Here is a 6,554-nt window from a genome sequence, read left to right on the forward strand (position 1 = left end):
ATTGTGTTCCACTTTACATTTGTTAGTACCGAGCAGGAATCAATTTTTCCAACTAATTTTGTCTTTCTAACAAACGCCAGGGAGAAAGCCATCGTCATATTACACTGTAAAGTACTCCCTCGGTTTATTTTTACTGTACACGTTTTGACTTTTCACGCCCCTTAAAAAATAATAAATAAAGTGCATAATTTACCATGCTACCCACATTAATTGATGCATATTTTATTGGTTTTGAGAAAATAATTTGAAATGAGTAATAAATATTGTAGGTATAACAGGAAAAAAGAAATTGTCTTCTCTTGATATGCGTAAAGTGACAAATAAAAAAAAATATTTTTAATATACATATCAAATAAAAGTGTACGCAGAAAGAATAAAATTAATTTTCTTTTATGATAACTCGTTTTACTTCTTTTCCCCGCTACTGTTTCGTCATATCTATCTTTTAACATATTGTTTTCAAAACGAAACAATTAATAAATAAGATTACATTCACATGAGTTAGCTAAAAAAAAGTTTAAATTTTGAATTGAACCTTTTAAAAAATTTTTATGACAAGACATCATTTATTCTTTCCAACATTCATTACTTGATAGTGAAAATACTTTTAATAATAAACTGTGTATTTTTAAATATCTGGTAGTAAATTATTTTAATATTTAAGAGATACGTGCAATATTTTAGAAGCAACTAAATCTTCTTTACTGTCGTATACTTACGTAAATTTTTTAATTAACATTTATTTTTAAGTTTGTTTACCTCGAAAATACGAGTAACAATTAAATTTGATTTATGGTTTTAAAGATACGTGATTTAGTTCAATACTAATTAATAAACAAGAAATACGAAGAGTAAATGAAAGGAATAAGTAAAACCAAACCAAAATGTAGGCCAGTCTCGACCTCGAGCTAAAGTGACCTCGAGATGGATCAAGAACAATAAAGCAAGAATAATAAATTAAAGCTAAAGGACGATTCTCATGAACAATAAGCGAGAAAGTAAGAGAGTATATTCTTTGCCAATGATTGATTGTCTTTACAAATGATTGGGGTCTCCTTTATATAATAGGGGAACCCTAAATAAGGTACATTTTCATTTATAGTAAAGAATCTTATTGGGACAGCTGTCTAACTGCCTAGTACGGATTCGTATAAATCTATTCCGGGATTTCACGATCTTGGGGACGTGGCAGGAATCTTGCTCATTCTGTTACAAATCCATAACGGCATTATCTCGAGACCAGTCATATTAGGCTTCGACGTTCCTCGAACATATGGTTCTTCGAGCCTTGTACTGTGTCATCGAGCTCGAACCCGGGGAATTGGACATACCATCCTGAACCCGGACTTAAGGCAACCCCTTGAGCCCGGAAAATTGAGCATACCCGATTTTGACCGTATACAAAGTTAAAATATATAACTTTGTAATTTATACCTGTGAAACCAAAGAGGCCACTTGAGAATATCTAGTAGTTTCATGACAAACGGACATACCTTGTAGTAATTGTTAAGCTGATGTATCACTATCTGTCACGATCCGGATTTCCCACCCTCGGGAGTCGTGATGGCGGCTACTAATGGGAGCTAGGCAAGCCAAATTTAATCACTTTTTCATTAACAACATAATTCCTTTTAACAATTATCGGCAATGATACAAAAGCAACAAAATTAAATACTAAGCGGAAGTCTCAATGTTATAGAAAGCTGAATAAAAATGCGGAAAATCTCAACAAAAGCCTCTACCCAAGACTGGTGTCACAGTTTCAGACGGTCTAAGAGTACTATACATAAAGGTCTGAAAGAAATAACTCGACACTGTCTCCAGAAATACATGAAAGAAACAGGAATATAGATGAAAGGAGACGCCAGGGCCTGCGAACGCCTGCAAGGCTACCTCGGGTCTCGCTGGGCTAAAAGCCTGCTCCCACTCTATTACTGCTGCTGAAGCCCGGGATCTGTGCAAAATACCACAGAGTGTAGTATCAGCTCCACCGATCCCATGTGCTGGTAAGTGCCTAGCCTAACCCCGGCGAAGTAGTGACGAGGCTAGGATCAGACCACCAAATAAACCTGTGCAGATATATATACAAGTACAATGGAAAAGTAGCAAGAAAATAACAATTTAAGCTGGGGAAGGGAGCATGCTTCAGGGGCAACAGTTAGAAATAGAATTTCAGGAATAATAAAGCGTACATCTACAATTTAACTTCTAACAGTAAATGAAGAGATAAGGCAACTTTCATATTCAACTCATCTTGTTGCAGGCGTGCAACCCGACCCCAATTCTCAATATCTCGTGGTAGACGTACCACCCGCTCCCATTTCAAAAAATCAACAGTTCCTCTAAAAGAAAATTTACTCTAACAAATGCAACAATTAATACGAGTTCATAAGACAACAAGTACACAACATTTATGATTTACTAAGGAGAATAAATAATGACAAATAGCAATTAATTATGTACTATAAGGGGGCAACTAGGCAATTTAGTAATTTATATGTTGAATGTCACGTAGCAATTAGGTCACATAATCGTGTAGCAATTAAGGCATAAATTCAAGACATAACGTTGCGCAAGGACACCTTGGTTCAATAATAACAAGTAACACGATAAAGGGAAATGTCAACGTAAAGAATCACAGAAATAATGGAATAATACAAGTAATGCACTTGAACTGATAACAACAAGAAAATCAATAAATAGACGTAAAGGACAACATAACTCAATTATCAGCAAAGAAATCAGGAAAATCAAAGACAAATGCACGGCATCACCCTTCGTGCTTTTACTCTCATCCTCACCAAGCAATTAGAATAACAAAATGTGCACGGCATCACCCTTCATGCTTTACTCTCTTCCTCACCCAAACAACAATCACAAACAAGGGCAAGGGAATAAACAAATAATAATGGGAATCCCGGCAAGGGAACACAATAAAACAATCAAATCCCGGCAAGCGTACAACATCAATAATCTCAACGTCCCGGCAAGGGAAATATTCAATAATCAACAACGTCCCGGCAAGGGAATAAATCAATAACTCTTTCTCTTTCTTTCACTTTTATCACATAGTTCACATTATCACTCGAGCCAATGCTCCAAAGATTTACTTATCTCATATACCTTCACAATTTGTATTTCAACTCGAACAAACGCTCCACGAAGTTCAAAGATCACTATTTCTTTCACAAGATCTTTACAACATATAGAAGTCATCAATTAAGCATGGAAGGTATAAAAAAATCCAAACTATTCGCAAAATAAGGACTCACGGTCATGCTAGACACCAATGTATAGATACTCATCACCATGCCTATACATCGTACCCGACAATTAGCAAGTAGCAAATAAGACTCAACTCCTATTCCCTCAAGCTAGTTTTAAACCAAACACTTACCTCGATGCCTCAAACATAATTCATGCTTCAATTATAGCTTTACCCCTTGATTCCACCACCAATTCGCTCGTATCTAATCATAATTTGTTTAATTACATTAATAAACACTAAATGAATCAATTTGAATGCATAGAAATGAATTTCCCAAAATTTTGCCCAAAAATTCAAAAATCGCCCCCGGGCCCACCTGGTCAAAACTCGAGGTTCGAACCAAAACCCGGTTACCCATTCCCCCCACGAATCTAAATATATGATTTGTTTTGAAATCGGACCTCAAATTGAGGTCCAACTCCCCAATTTTAGAAAAACCTAGGTTCTACCCAAAACCCCCAATTTCACCCATGAAAATCATTGATTTTAAGTTGAAAACATGTTAAATGATGTTAAAGATTGAAAGAAATGAGTAAAAACTAACTTAAAAATGATTTGGAAGAAGTCTTGTTCTTGGAAAATCGCCCAAAGAGGTTTGTGTTTGGAAAGAATGTTAAAATGGCTCAAAAATTCGGCTAAGTGTAAAATATGCAGGCCTCAAATGTGGGGAATGCGAAGGTGGGTTCGCAATTGCGAACCCTGCAGGTATGGGAAATGCAAGAAAAATGTTCGCATTTACGAACGCTTCAGAAACTAAGGACCTTCGCATTTGCGATCACAATCGTCGCATTTGCGAGTGGCTTCCTCCGCATTTGCGAACCAGCTGGTCGCATTTGCGAACAAGCCTGCCCGGTCCAATTCTCGCATTTGCGATGAACAGCTCGCATTTGCGAGTTCGCAAATGCGATGCTGGCTTCGCAAATGCGAAGCCTGCAGATCAGGGGTACTAGATATTTCCAAAGTTCAAAAATGCAATCCGACACCTATCCAAAACTCACCCGAGCCCTCGGGGCTCCAAACCAAATATGCACACAACCTCAATAACATCCTACGGACTTACTCGTGCGATCAAATTGCCAAAATAACATCAACAACAACGAATCAAATCTCAAAATCACAAGCTTTTCCTCAAACCTCATAAACTTTCAAATTTAGAGTTTTAAGTCCGAAACACGTCAAACGACGTCCGATTTCAACCAAACTTCACAGAAAGCGCTTAAACCATATATAAGACTTGTACCGGGCGCCGGAACCAAAATACGGGCCCGATACCATAGTCTTTTAATCAAATTTCATTTTCATTTTCCTTAATCATTTCTAGAAAATAATTTCACACAAAAATTCATTTCTCGGGCTTGGGACCTCAGAATTCGATTCCGGGCATACGCCCAAGTCCCATATTTTCCTGCGGACCCTCCGGGACCGTCAAATCACGGGTACGGGTCTGTTTACCTAAAAATGTTGACCGAAGTCAAATTTGTTCAATTTAATATCAGAATTTTAGCATTTTTCACACAGAATTCATATTTAAGCTTTCTGGCTACGCGCCCGGACTGTGCACGCAAATTGAGGCAACCCTAAATGAGGTTTTCAAGGCCTCGGAAGTACATAATGGGTAAGAAAACAGGTGATGACCCTTTGGGTAGTCACATTCTCCACCTCTAAAACAACCATTCGTCCTCGAACGGACAGAAGAAAGAAGTACCTGAGTCGGGGAAAAGATGAGGATAACGACTCCGCATATCAGACTCGGACTCCCAGGTCGATGCCTCAGGGGGCTGACCTCTCCACTGACCACGCATAGAAGGAAAACTCTTGGATCTCAACTAACGAACGTGCCGATCTAGAATAGCTACCGACTCCTCTTCATAAGACAAATCCTTGTCAAACTAGACAATGCTGAAGTCTAACACGTGGGCTGGATTGCCGTCATACCTCCGAAGCATGGATACATGAACCTTGGGCTAAGCTTGCCCTTTTCCCAAATCTCATCACGCCCTTCATAGGCGACACTCGGAGCAATACTCGCTCACCAACCATAAATGCCACATCTCGAACCCTGCGGTCTCCATAACTCTTTTGCCTCGACTGAGCTGAACGAAGCCTATCCTGAATGATCTTGACCTTGTCCAAGGCCTGCTGACCAAATCTGTACCCAACAACCGAGCCTCCCCCGGCTCAAACTATCCAACCGGAGACCGACACCGCCTACCATATAAAGCCTCATAAGGAGCCATCTGAATGCTCGACTGGTAGCTGTTGTTGTAGGCAAACTCCGCTAAAGGCAAGAACTGATACCATAAACCTCCAAAGTCAATAACACAAGCTCGAAGCATATCCTCCAAAATCTGAATAGTCCGCTCGGACTGCCCGTCCGTCTGGGGATGAAATGCTGTGCTCAACTCAACCCGTGTGCCCAACTCTCGCTGAACTGCTCTCCAGAAGCGCAAGGTAAACTGCGTGACCCGGCCCGAAATGATAGATGCCGGCACACCATGAAGGCGAACGATCTCCCGGATATAAATCTTAGCTAATCTCTCGGATGAATAGGAGACTGCCACAGGAATGAAATGCGCTGACTTGGTCAGCCTATCCACAATGACCCAAACTGCATCGAACTTCTTCCGAGTTAGCGGAAGTCCAGTAAAAAAATCCATAGTAATCCGCTCCCACTTCCACTCGGGAAGCTCAATCCTCTAGAATACACCACCAGGCCTCTGATGCTCGTACTTAACATGCTGAGAACTCAAACAACGAGCCACATATGCTATGATATCCTTCTTCATTCTACGCCACCAATAATGCTGCCGCAAATCCTAATACATCTTCGCGGCGCCCGGATAAATAGAGTACCGAGAACCATGGGCCTCCTCTAAAATCAACTCTCGAAGTCCATCCACAATAGGCACACAAACTCGACCCTGCAGCCTCAAATTCAACTCCTTTTTCTTGAACAAGTACTGAAGACTCTTGTGATCAGTGAACACCTCACATGCCACGCCATACAGATAGTGCCTCCAAATCTTCAATGCGTGAACAATGGATGCCAACTCCAAATCATGCATTGGATAGTTCTTCTCATGAATCTTCAATTGCCTCGAAGCATAGGCAATGACCTTGCCATCCTGCATCAACACTGCACCAAGCCCAATACGGGAAGCATCACAATAGACTGTATAAGGCCCTAAACCTGTGGGCAAAACCGATACCGGTGTAAGAGCTGTCTTGAGCTTCTGAAAGCTTGCCTCACACTCATCCGACCATCTGAACTGGGCACCCTTCTGGG

Source organism: Nicotiana attenuata, unplaced genomic scaffold (assembly GCF_001879085.1).
Source record: "Nicotiana attenuata strain UT unplaced genomic scaffold, NIATTr2, whole genome shotgun sequence".
Classification (NCBI taxonomy): Eukaryota; Viridiplantae; Streptophyta; class Magnoliopsida; order Solanales; family Solanaceae; genus Nicotiana; species Nicotiana attenuata.